Source organism: Tachypleus tridentatus, chromosome 1, assembly GCF_004210375.1.
Source record: "Tachypleus tridentatus isolate NWPU-2018 chromosome 1, ASM421037v1, whole genome shotgun sequence".
Lineage (NCBI taxonomy): Eukaryota > Metazoa > Arthropoda > Merostomata > Xiphosura > Limulidae > Tachypleus > Tachypleus tridentatus.
In genome coordinates, this window is record NC_134825.1 from 168870381 (window position 1) to 168884941 (window position 14561).

General features: G+C 35.1%; 1 pseudogene; it reads left to right on the forward strand.

The window, feature by feature from the left end:
* Positions 1-13204: 13204 nt before the first annotated feature.
* Positions 13205-14326, forward strand: LOC143233522 (glutamate--cysteine ligase catalytic subunit pseudogene; annotated as a pseudogene).
* The last annotated feature ends 235 nt before the right edge of the window (positions 14327-14561 follow it).

Sequence of the window (14561 nt, forward strand, 5' to 3'; positions counted from 1 at the left end):
GGCTGGCGATAACTAGCTGCCTCTCATCTAGTCTTACACTGCTAAATTAGGAAGGGCTAGAGCAGATAGTCCTCGTCTAGCTTTGCACGAAATTAAAAACAAACCGTAATACATTTATGAATGGGAATTATTTTAAGTCTTATAAAAGAAATAATCAATCATAAATACTTTGACAGATGTATATATATAACACTCATTAAAATATTTCTCTCGTAAAAAACTAAATAAATCCCAGTTTCTTCCTTTATTATGAGTTGTAGAAATTTCAAATTATGACAGTATGTAACTGTAACAATGTATTTTAGACGGAAGCGATTAACACGACACGAATGTTCCAAAATGAAAAGAAATTTAATTAATTAATTACAGATACACTACGTTACACGAAAACAGACCTCCAGTGGCATAGCTACGTCTGAGGACTTACAATGCTAGAAACCGGATCTCGAAATCTATAGTAGGCAGAGCACAGATAGTCCATTGTGAAGCTTTGAGATTAGCTTCAACCAAACAAATGAGAAAATTCCTGTCGTAGTTTCAATATATATAACAAAGTATGGTTTGTTTTGAACTTCGCGCAAAGTTACCTGAGGGCTAAATGCACTAGCCGTTCCTAATTTAGCAGTGTAAGACTAGAGGAAAGGCAGCTAGTCATCACCACCTACCGCCAACGAATAGTGGGATTGACCGCACATTATAACGCCCTCACGGCTGAAAGAGCGAGAATGTTGGGTATAACGGGGGGCTAGAACCCTCAACATTCAGATTACGAGACGAGTGCCTTCACAACCCGGCTATGCCGCGTCTACAACAAGGTACCAAAATAAGTTTCTTTAAGTTCCCTCCTCAAGCGTAATTAAAAAGTTGCCTAAAAGGAGAACGGTGTTAATATTAAACACATTCCTAATTTCTCACCAAAAAACTCTTCTTATGAGCTTTTAACCTTAAAATGATCTTGACCTACCTTTAACCTTTGTAACTCATCAACGTAAAATTTAAAAATAAAGTAAACAATGGTGAGTTTAATTTTTTCGGCGTGTACTTGGACAACAAACCTAATTTTAAGTTGTTTTGAACTCTGCAGGGTGACCTTTACCGACAAATATTAAGATTATTAATGTTTGGTGTCAGTGACGTCATTTCAGAAAACTTCGGGTGGGGGGAATAGATAGAAGAGAAAAAGTTCTCACAGTATATAGAACATTATTTGTGGTGAACTAAATTCCGTTCTGAAGAACATTTCGACGTATGATGGACAACTGCTCTCTTGCCTCATAACACTTCTCATCACTGTTGTAATCTTTCAAAATATTAAAATAATTATGTAATTATTATAAATTTCTGGTTCAAGATTGTTTTACAGTTTATAATGTGGTTTGTCGTATTTTAATTTTAGCAGAACTCTCTGTATGTTGACAAAGCTACACGTGCTCTGAAGTCAGGCAGATGGTGGTAATGGTAGAGGGTTGTTTTCCTTATAGCAAAGCCACATCTGGCTATCTGCTGAGTCCATCAAAGGGAATCAAACCCTTGCTTTTAGCGTTGTAAATCCGTAGACTTACTGCTGTACTATCGGGGACAGGTAATGGCAGACGAAGACAGGAATGATGTCAGCTTTGCAGAACGGAATCATAGAGGAGATAGGTTATTAAACTTTTGTGAAGAGCAAGGTTTATTGATAAATAACAACGTGGCTTAAGCATCACCCTATACATCTGTATTCTTAGAAGTCACCACAGTATGGTAAAATAATTGTGAAAATCACACCCGTTTTACTTCCGAAAATGTTCATATTTTTGTTGTTGTAATAGCTAAAGCTTATCCAAAAACAGGATAAGATTCTGATCGCAGTACAGTGATCAAACATATGTGACTAAAACACGAGAAACTAAACCATATGCAGAACAAAACAGGATTTTAAGATCAGAGAAAAAAAAACGTAGTCAAGAACTTGTGATAGAGACTAAAATCGATTTTAATTAGTTATAAGCGAGGAAATTCTGAGGGTCGCGATGTTAAGTTCAAAGAGGTTTTAAGAAATTATGAGTGAATTATATGCCAAATTGTATTAGTTTTATTTCAATCATTACCCATCAGTATCAGGGTTATAAATTTTGTTAACATCAAGTTATTTATTAATTTTAACGCCAAGTCATCTGTTATTAACATTACTTATTTATTTTACTTGAATTAAGTTTATTTATCACTCATAAGAACTGGTGAATAATACGTTAGGCTTTTCACTCTGTTACAGAATTGAGAAAAAATAAAGGAAAATAAGAGATGAAAACAAGCCTGAATGAATGAAGAGATTCTAATTAAAAGACTGACGAAAAGACAAGCAGCAAAAGGGGACAGAATTTGAATTTCGCGCAGAGCTAATTTAGCTGTCCCTAATTTAGCAGTTTTAGACTAGAGGGACGTCGTCACTCACCATCCACTGCCAACACTTGGGGTACTCTTTTACCAATGAATAGTGGGATTGACCGTCACATTGTAATGCTACCACGGCTGAAAGAGCAATTATGTTTGGTGCGATCGGGATTCGAACTCGCGACCCTCGCATTACGAGTCGATCGTCTTAACCATTTGGTTGGTTGTTGTTGTTTTGAATTAAGCACAAAGTATGTCCGCAGACATACCGCTGAGCCACTGGGGGGCGCTTAACCATTTGGCCAAAAAAATAAAAGAGTTATATCGGAAAGTTATTCTGCGTTCCAGTAGAGGAATGAAAAGGTAGAATTAATAGATACTTTTTTTGAAAATGAAAACTGTATAAAAATGTTAGAAAGGAGAACCAAGCCAGTCCTAGAAATTTTACAGCCAATTTATAACGAAAGAGATTAGATTTTTGAAAAATTTAAGACCTTGCGGCGGACACCAAATTTCAGAAGATTTTTTTAAACATCTGTCTGAAATTTATAACTCAGTTGAGAAAAAAAGAAAAAGAAAGCACAATAACAACAGACTTTATTCATGGAGTGTTTCTAATACAGGGAGCTAAGAGATAACTTGATCAGCCGAAATTTATTGTTAACCAATAAACCTCAATACAGTCAAACATAAGACTATAACTATTGTCAGAAAACCAAAATATTTTAGAAGAGATCAGGGTACGCAAGAAAACATATTTTTGCAATCGTGTTTATATTAGTCAGACAAAACGAATTCTTCCAATTAAGGTAAAGAAACATGATGGCTAAGATCGTGGAAAAGAAGTCCAAAACTTAGTTTTGACATTAGATGTTTACACAAGTAACCACAAAATTAATATAAATCAATCCAAAATTATTGCACAACAAAAATTATTCGAACAACACGACACAATAAAATAACACAACACAAGAGAATCGATCGAAGTATTTTAAAATAGAGAAAAATGTTCAGTAATAAAACGGGATTCTAATTTATTTAGAAGTTTGTTGTTTTTTTTCAAATTAGTTTTTTCTCTCTAATACCGTTAGGGAATTGTAACCTTTCTAGACCGTTTTGGATCTGAAAATACAAGACATGAAAATACAATCTTGGTCAAAATGTTTCCAACTTGTATAACGAATGATGTCATTATTACACATACCATTATCAAACTGAGAAATGCATATTATATTAAACATCTACATATATAATTTGTATAACAAGACGAGTTATATGGACATCACGAGCCATTGATTAGAACAACAAATAATTTTATCAGATATCTGTAGAAAGATGTGTGCCTACTTCAGTATTTCAACAATCACAATAAGACTTTACTAAACATATACAATGACAACATATAACACCACATTATTATAATGGAGAAGAAAATGAAGTATTCAAAGGCACTCAAGTTCTGGATTTCGTTTGGAAACCATCAAAACTTTTGTATGTGAACCTGTGTGTTAACTTGTTAATCAGAATCAAATTACAAAAAATAACGCCTGTAGAATAATATCAGTTGATATTAAACATTCAGTGCTGGGTGGCCCTCTTAATACTCCAATAACCTCCACAAGGCGGTGTGGTATGCTGTCGATGATGTTATTGATGTAACCACCACGATTTTATCCCATAAAATAGCAGAAGGCGTTCACTTATGATAGCTGGTAAAGGGTCGTGGTGAGCAATTTTCGACTTAGTTCTGCCCAACAATTCCCAATGGGCTTACAATCTGGAAGTTTTTTTGACCGTGGCAAACTTGTAACGTCCTCTTGTAGACAGTAGCACTGTCATCCTGAAACACAAGGTTACTGTCAAACTCCATCTTTGCATATAGCAGAAATATTTTTTCTATGTGATGCCTGTAAGGAGCACCACTAACATTTCCCTGGAGGATATGAAGAAAAGGTTTTTCCACCATGATGAATAGCTATCCAAACATGTACTACACCACCTCCCGTGTGTTCCCTGTTTTCCACGCAGACTACGAACACAAACCATTCCATCAACAAGATGGAAACAAGACTTATCTATAAAGATGACATGTTGCCCCTGTCCTAGCTGTAAGTTGGCATGCTATCTTGTCCAAGGAACATAGTGGCGATGGTAAATTCTGGTTAATATCGGCTTGTAGTTAGTTCTTCTTGCAAAATAACGTTTTTTGGTGAGTATCCTATCCACTGTTATTCTGAATATCCTGAAATGAACGTATTGATATTATTCTTGTCGAAAGATGTAACAAAACCTTAACATGTTAAGCTAATAAAAACCCTATCATCTCGTTCATTAGTTTCTCGGCGTCTACAAGTAGACTTTTCTGGAACAACTTTTCTCGTTATCCGATGTAGTTTCAAGATTCTGAATACAGCATACTGAGGGTAGTTCACATAATGTTTTGGCAGTGTAAGTCTACTTCATGCCATTTCTGGACAGTCGAACAATTTCACGCCCTATAACTTCTGGTTTGTCACGAGGGATGATTGTACACTAAATAGAGATAAATTGTTTGGACGAGTTTCTTTGTTTTGAATTTCGCGCAAAGCAACATGAGAGCTATCTGTGCTACTCGTCCCTAATTTAGCAGTGTAAGACGAGAGAGAAGGCAGCTAGTCATCACCCCGCCCACTGCCCCAACTCTTGGGCTATTCTTTTACCAATGAATATTGGGATTGACGGTCACATTATAACGCCCTTTCGGCTGTGGGGGCGACTTGTAATCTGAGCGCCCTAACCATCTGGCTATGCTGAGCCAATGTTTGAACAAAGCGTTGATCTGTTCCGAAATAGATTATACCAGAAACACACCTTTTTATACAATATTGGTGTATATATATGTGTTTTATCAAACAAATGCTCAAAACAATTTATACAGACGAAAATAACCAATCATAGATGTTTGTCCGATCACATGCTACATTCTCTACTACTACTCGGCCCTGCATGGCAAGGTAGTTAGGGTGCTCGACTTGCAATCTGAGAGTGCCGGGTTCGAATCTCTATTCCACCAAACATACTCGTCCTTTCAGTCATGGATCGTTATAATGTAACGATCGATCCCAGTATTCGTTGGTAAAAAAGTAGCTCAAGAGTTGGCGGTGGGTGGTGTTGATTAGTTTCCTTCCCTCTAGGGTTTGTTAGCGCAGATAGCCCTTGGGTAGCTTTGTGTGAAATTAAAAAAAATAACTTATTACTACTTGGGCATTTACTCAATAACTACTTCATTCATGCAGACAGTAATATCAGAACAGAACAGTGTGCAGATATTATGTATGTAACATAGTGGCCAAGACTTGTAATATTTTCATTCTTTGAAAATGACAAGCTGGGCCTGTTTAAATTAATCGAGTTTTTATGTGTTGTTAATTCTTTAATCGTTTACATATTATATGGTCGATGTATTGTTAGTGTTTTTGATGAAGTGTTTCTTAAAGCAGCCCCCAGGTGGCTCAGCGGTATGTCTGCGGACATACAACGCTAAAAAACCGGGTTTCGATACCCGTAGTGGGCAGAGCACAGATAGCACATTGTGTAGCTTTGTGCTAAATTCAAAACAACTTCTTAAAGCATATTCAGTTTGGCCTCCTGTTGGCTCATCGGTAAGCCTGGAAGCGTAGACGCTAAAATTCGGGTTTTGATACCCACGATGGGCAAAGAACAGATATCCCACTGTGCAGCTTTGCAACAAAAAAACTTATATAAGGTGAAAGAACCCTAGAAGTGCAGAGAAACATTTATACGTTTAAAAGGTTAACCCTAAGAAGTTTATGGAGATCCTGTATGAGATTGTGGTAGATCAAACAGATATCAAACTCTTCAAGAAGTTTTACTTGAATCAGGAAGTAGAACTTCAAATTAACGGAGAACTAAGTAGGTAGTTTGAGGTTAAGAAAAGCTTGTGACGAGGATATGTGGTGTATTTCACCAATATTAGATGTTTCGTGTGTAGAGAGTTTAATGAGAGAGGTAGTTAGTTACTTTTACAGACAGAATCAAGGTTAACGGAAGTGGAACCTGTAATAAGAATTATGATGATGAGACAACAGAGAAGAGATCTAACTGTCAGTTGATAAACTCATTGCTAAAGGAGAGAGAATAAAACTTCAGAATAAATTTCAGATTTGGAACAAGCAGAATAGTTTAGTTAGTTTGAAACGAATATCAGTAATCATGGCAAGTCGAAAGAGAGATAAAATAAAGGATAAGAATGGCAAAAAATAGCCATTTTATAAGATGGATTACTCAGTAAAGATGTCACACTAGAAGTATAAATAGACTAATAGAATATTTCATGTGGGATTGATACGTGAACAGTTTCTGCTGAGACAACACGACGGTTGTAAGCATTTGAAATGTCATTTTGCAGATGAATGATAAAGATTACTTACAAAGAAGGAACTAAAGACGTAGTATTGGAATGTGCAAAAAACAGAAAGTCACTATTAAACATATGCAGGAAACAGAAGATGCGCTACTTTGAATGTGTAATTAGATCTGGGAGATGGTTGGCAGAGATTCTGATGAGTAAAATCAAAGAAAGAATAACACGGATTTAGCTCAAAGACATTATACGAAATGAACTTGAAATGAGAGGCTTGATCAAGGAAAATTGGCACGAGCAGCGAGAAATGGAGAATTGCAGAGATCGGCTTTCTTATTTATTGTTTGTTTGTTTTTAGAATTTCGCGTAAAGCTACACGAGAGCTATCTGCGCTAGCTGTCCCCAATTTAGCAGGGTAAGACTAGAGTGAAGGCAGCTAGTCATCACCACCCATCGCCAACTCTTGGGCTACCCTTTACCAACGAATAGTGGGATTGATCGTAACTTTATAATGACCCCACGACTGAAGGTGGGATTAAGTGTGGTGGAAAGGGGATTCGAACCCGCGACCCTCAGATAACAAGTCGAGCACCCTAACCACCTGGCCATGCCAAGTTCTTTCTGATTTAAGAAAGCTATCATGACTAATTGATTAAATATAAGTTTAAAGCGCATTATTTACCAGATTAAAAAAGTACGACAATCTATCTATAAATTTACTTGAAAGTAAAACGAATGAGGGATTTGAATCTTATTGATACTGAAAGTATTTACTTTATCTTACATAACTCCTATAACCACACAAAGGGCAAAGAATATGAACTTATTGAAAATGTAATGTAATATATAACCTTTTTTTTTTATACCAATTGGTGTGGAGATAGTTGATCAGTTACAAATGCAGCAGACGACAACAATGGTAATTTTCCTGCAGTAATTTACGCAAATTAAGCTGTGGTTTCAGTCTTAAACAAATCTGAAAATTATTCTAAAATCTCTAGCTTATTTTAAACTCGAAGACATGTCATCCATTCCGATAACGTATCCGTCGATAACGTAATCAACAAACGAATAAATTATATGTATGTATATCAAGCTATGAAGAACGCCGATAAATGGTTCCCCCCACCAGCAGCAGTATTGACATCATTACAGCATGATTATCATACCTACCGGTAGATGGCACTAAAGAGTGTTTGTGTGTTTTTCTTATAGCAAAGCCACATCGTGCTTTCTGCCGTGTCCATTGAGGAGAACCGAACCCCTGATTTTAGTGTTGGTAAGTTTCAGTTTTATTACTGTAACAGGGTGTGTGGGGATGGACAATATAGGCTTTAATTTACAAGAAACAAGGAAAATCAATATCACTATATTTAATCTTTTAGTATAATATTAAATGAATAATGTAGTACAAACCATAAAACCTCAACATTGTTATATCTAAAACTATTAACAGATATTGTAAGCAAGCAAGAAACTCAATATTAATAGTGATAATAAAAAATGCTTTCAAAACCTAATACAATATCTAGAAAAAAAGACTAACCAAACAACACTATAAAGTACATATATGTATGAATCTAAAATATTCCCAGGAACATTTCTTCAACATTTTAAAATAATACATGCATTTTTTCTTTACAGTACTTTTTGAAATCTTGGTTTCTTTTAAAACTTCGAATCTGTTAATGAATTTAATAATAATATTCAAAGATTTCACTATACCTGTAATGAATTAAAGTATTAGTAAAAATATATCTATAAAACACAAGAAATAAGACTTTAGTTTGTTCCAATAAACTGTCAATTAAAACTGTGCTTTGAAATTTATGTAGTTAAATTGTAGTCCAGAATTATAAATTGTCAAACACAATATACTTGGAAATTAGTTTTGTTAATCATATTATTGAACTAACGTTGATACTGTAAAATTGAAAATAAAAAAATATTTTGTATTTGAAATAAAGTTTAAGGTTTCAATAAAATAAATAGATGTGTGTATATATATATAAGCGCCATCTGTTGGAAGAGATTAAAGAAATTGGCTTTTCCAAAACAAAGTTCTTTACATTATTTAAAATGAAGAAATAGTGCTCATATTAAGAAACAGTAAATAAATATATCTTTAAAATGATTGTCTGGATGATCCACTAACAATAGTGATGTATTTTTCACAGATTTCACAAGCACAAATACGAATATGTCGTGCGTAATGATTATTGTATTAAAAAATAATATTCCAACACGTGCGTAATTTATCTAAAAAACCCCAAACTAAGTAATTAATATAATAGAAAACAAATTTTATAAATTTTGCAATAATAATTATTCATGTTAAAAGAACGCCATTTTTGACATCTTCACCTTCCATACTTATGTTGGCGGAATATTAGTCGTAACAACAGAAACGCAATTTTTCTTGCTCATTAGCTTCACAGATTTTACATCCATCACTGAATGAAATGTTGAAGAACAACCAAATATTATGTCTGGAGTTCGAATATCTACCAATGAATAAACCTGTAAGAAATATTTTTTGTAACATAATGTCATTTTTGTAATAACATTTTGCTGTTTCTAATGTTTGTTTGTTTGTTTGTTTTTTAATTTCACACAAAGCTACTCGAGGGCTATCTGTGCTAGCCGTCCCTAATTTAGTAGTGTAAGAATAGAGGGAAGGTAGCTGGTCATCACCACCCACAGCCAACTCTTGGGCTACTCTTTTACCAACGAAAAGTGGGATTAACCGTCACATTATAACGCCCCAACGGCTGAAAGGACGAGCATGTTTGGCGCGACGGCGATGCGAACCCGCGACCCTCAGATTACGAGTCGCACGCCGGGCCTATTTCTAATGTCTGGGCCATTCATTTATGATGAGGAAATTGTAACTAGAAAACAATTAACTTATTTTTTTTAGGAAATAAAAGTACTGATACGGTTTTATAGGGTAAAGAAAAACTTTATTACAATTGTATGACGTTTTAACAAGATCTAGAAACCCCATAAATTTATGTATTTTTTTTCATTATCTAGTCAAGCCGTCTTAAAACGTTTATATGCAAGTTGTTTTAAGACCATAAGTGCAGTCATTGTTTCAAGTAAGAAAACTTAAAGGTTTGTCACAAGCATGTTTGTTTGTTTTGAATTTCACATAAAGCTACTCGAGGGCTATCTGTGCTAGCCGTCCCTAATTTAGCAGTGTAAGACTAAAAAGAAGGTAGCCAGTCATCACCACCCACCGCCAACTCTTGAACTACTCTTTTACCAACGAATAGTGGGATTGACCGTCACATTATAACGACCCCACGGCTGAAAGGGCGAGCATGTTTGATGCGAGGGGTATTCAAACCCGCGACCCTAGGATTATGAGTCGAACGCCTTAACACACTTGACCATACCGGGCCGTGTCACAACCTACAGCTGATTTATAAAAATGGAAGGGGTTTTAAAAAGTTGCAATAGTTAAGAAGTTTTGATCAAAAAAAAAGGAATCTATCCGTAAATGATAATTATTAAAAATTATCTATTATCAAATCATAAAAAGAGACGAAACGTGAGTATGAGTGGTATTTCCTCTTATTATTATTATGTTTTATATTTAACCGTAGAAGGTGTGCAACCATTCATCGACTAAATCATTTATAATGTGGAACTAATTCTATTTACTTCATTGAAGATTTTTTATGGATAATGGCTATTTTCAAGGGTTGAAAAATACAAAAAATATATTGAAATGTTTAAAATTATACCCCGAAACATAAAAAAAGTCAAATATTCCTATCATGCATTCACATAATCTAATGCAGTCGCCTATAGAATAGTCTAAAAAATAGTGCGTCAGAAAATTGTCTGCATTCTTTGTTACTAATATGGCCGTAACTAATGGCGTAGGAATACGTAGAAATGAACAGTGAATCAATGAAACTAAACCGACTACGTCTGTTATTTTAGAGCCAGATTCGCTTAAACGTAATCAGTTTTAGGGTCAGCGTGTATACAAAACAAGGAAATGAATGACAACATCGATATGTTTAAGAGCTAAATTATACTATAAAACAAACCTATAATATTAAATCTTTGATATGTGGTAAAACGTAACAAACAGACATGCTGAACATAAAGACAAATATACATAAATTACAAATATTTTGTGAGGCAAAACGTCTGAAGATCATAAACTATACTATCAAAATTCATCGTTTAAACCGACAAACATGAATGAAATGATACAATATTTACAATAGACAATAAGCATATAACAAAGCAACACATCTGGTATATATTTGGAGATTTTGCTAAAATATAAAACTTCCACAGTATATTTTATTAAAGAAACAATAACTCAATTGATAAGGCTGAACGTAATGTATTTGTGTATTTTAGTGTTATAAAACTTGTTACACTTTAGAAAATATTTGTTGCAATTTTTTTACGTAGAAGAGCGAACTAGGTAAACTACGTTTCTCAACCCAAACGAGCCGTTTTTGCATATAAATTTCTCAACAAGTGGGTTTCTCGACATCACAGTTTTTCTTTTGTTTTTATAGCAGCTGACAGCTCACTAGCTGACCCACATAACTTCACTATTACCTAACAACCAATTGAAAGACAGAGCAAAGTGCAGTTTCAGAGTGGAATATCTTAAACATTGATCATAGCACATTTTTATTTTGTAATAAAATATAAAAATTTCTTATTTTGGTGATAAGAACACTTAAATGAAACAACAACAACAAAAAAAAAAGGGAGCACCGAAGCGTAACAACTTGTTTTTTTTCCTTAGAAAGGAATGAATTTGAATGTGGCGAAGTCAATAAAATTTTGTTTCCCATTGGCTTAGGGGTAGGCTCAAAAATTTATCATGTTGAAGTCCAGGGTTCAACCACTTCATGGTGGAAACAGCACAGATAGTCCATTACGTTGATTTACACTGAAAATAAATAAACAAAACCTACCAGTAAATTCTAAATTACTTTCTTTTAAAACGCTAATAATTTTAGGTGATAAATGTAAGTTTTATGTTTTTCTCTGTCTACCTTTCAAGTTGGTTGTTTTAGTAGTGTTATGACTAATTGTTGGATTAAACAAGGGTTTTTTAAGGATAATTTTTGCTAAGATAATTCGTGAGGTTTATTTCAGAATTTTCTATTAAGTAGTTTCTCATCAAGTACTGTGGCACAAACAGGATTGTCAACTGTGTAAAGTTTGGTTCAGTGCAAACATGTAGCTAAATCATATCACGTATAGTATTTCTATGTGAGAAACATCAGTTATTTTAATATATGCTAATCGGCATTTATAAGTTTGCAGTGTTTAAAATGGATATGCAGAGACGTCAGTGGGATGTTTGTTTCAGTTATAGTTGAGTAAAGATTCGTCTGTTAGATGTCTCTTTCGTTTTGAGTTGAGAGACTCGTCAGTTGCGTGTGTTTTGTCTGGAGTGAAGTAAAGATTTGTTAGTAACATGTGCGTTTCGTCTAGAATTGACTAAAACCTCGCTCGTAACATTTATGTTTCTTCTGCGCTGAGTCAAAACTCGTCAACTAGAAGTTTGTTTTCTACGGAGTTGAGTACAAATTAACGAATAGATAATTGTTTATTTAGTTTGCTGTGAATTTCGCGCAAAGCTACACGAAGGCTATCTGCGTTAGCCGTCCCTAATTTAGCAAAGTAAGACTAGACGGAAGGCATCTGGTCATCACTACCCACCACCAACTCTTGGGCTACTCTTTTATTAATGAATAAAAGGACTGACCGTCACATTATAACGCCCCTACGTCTGAACATGTTTGGTGTGACGGGATTCGAACCTGTGACTCTGAGATTATAAGTTGAGTACCTAATCCAACTGGCCATGGCGGACCAGATAATTTGTACATACAATCGAAGTTCTATGTGATTTTGGCTTTAGATTCTGTTTAAAACATTGGTTTGTGTGATTAATACATTACAATCTAATGTTTTGTCAGTTTTTGAAGAGTAAAAAAGAAAGATACATCTGAAATAGAACAAAAACATAAAATTATGTTTCCGCTTGTGTTGGCATATGGAGCGTTATTTTCAAATTTAAAATACACAGTGGTAAGTCAATAAATACGTATAATAATAATAGCTTATAACTTGAAACGCAAACTTGAAAATGTGATGTAACTAATATATTTTTCATTGTCGTCATCTCTAACTCTATATATTTAGTTGTCTGTTTAAGTTAATATATCCAAAGTCTGCGATGATTTTTTGTCATGTAACCATTACTTGCTTACCCTGGTAGTAGAGAAAGAAATTATAAACTACAGCAATTATCAAGGGAACTTGAACATTCTACTGCGCAGAATCTGAATCGAGCGTTGAAGCACAAGGTCGCATACGGCATATAATACTGAACGTTACTAACGGCGACACGCCCCGAAAACCAAGTCATATATTAAATAACGTTTTAATAGAAAGGCTATAACCAACACCGTCATGAGATTATTAAATAACCCACATCCTCTAAATTTTGAAGAATTGCTAGAACACGTAGATAAAGTGCGAAATCTAGCATGTCGTCAGTTTATTTACCACTACAACCAACACAAGTATAGAAGAGATGATCCGTTCATGTGGGGTGACGAGATTGAAGGCCATATTATGAAGCTCAACCAAGAAAGTAAAACAGTAAGACTACATTTGTGCGCTTCCAAAATTTTAAAGAATTTGCGTGAAAAGAGCAAGTCACTGGTTGGTTTGTGGTCGGACGAAGTCATGGAATCTATGTTAGAGAGTTGCCCCAAAGAGCCATATGGAGATGTTTTGGAGTGCTGTGATGAAGTTGAGAAAAACATGAAAGAACGAAGAAAAGAAGTGTTAGCGAACCTTGGAGAAAATGAAACCTACTTAACGTTAACAATGTTCCCACGGTTTGGGTGTAGATATTTCACCGAACCATCGTATGACCCTACACCAGATTCTGGTATCTTGAGATCCTTATTTATACCAGATGAATCTCTGTGTCAGGATAACACAGTGTACAGGACATGTGTCATTAATTCTCAAAAAAGGAGAGAAACACGAGGCATGGTAAATATTCCAATTTTTAAAGACACGCATACACCAGATCCTTACATAGAGGATTTACAAGCACTCGGTGACGATGGAGAATCGAAAGAAGTTGCCAAACCAAATCATGTTTATGAAGACTGTGGAATGTTTGGACTCGGTAGCTGTGCCTTGCAAGTCACCTTACAAGCATCCTGTTTGGAGGAATCCAAATTTCTGCATGATCAGCTGTGCCTTTTGGCTCCAATAATGATGGCATTGAGCGCTGCTTGTCCAGTCAGAAGAGGGTACTTGACAGAACTTGATTGCAGGTGGCAGACACTATCTGACAACTGTGACGATAGGTCCAGAACAGAAGTATTCCACCCTGAAGAACTGAACTATAAACTACCTAATACGCCTCGATGGGAATCAAACGTTTTGTACTTGTCTAAAGAAGGTTCCGAGTTTAATGATTTGCCTCTTTTGATCGATGAAAGATTTTACCAAGAACTCGTTTCACACGGAGTAGACTCACAACTTGCACTTCAGCTAGCACGATCCTATTGAGAATTCCGCTTTTGCTTGTTGGGAACAACTGGAAGAAAATGAAACTGAAACCAGCAATATGCTGACAGTATTACAGAGCTCGTACATTGCAGCAGTGCTTTTCAAAGTTCCTGACCCTTCAGCTAAAGCTTTCTGGCGTCTTGAGTTCAAGGCAATGGACGTACAAATAACAGATTTTGAAAATGCAGCTTATGCCATATTCGTTTCACTTTTCGCTAAAGTTTTCATGGAGAAG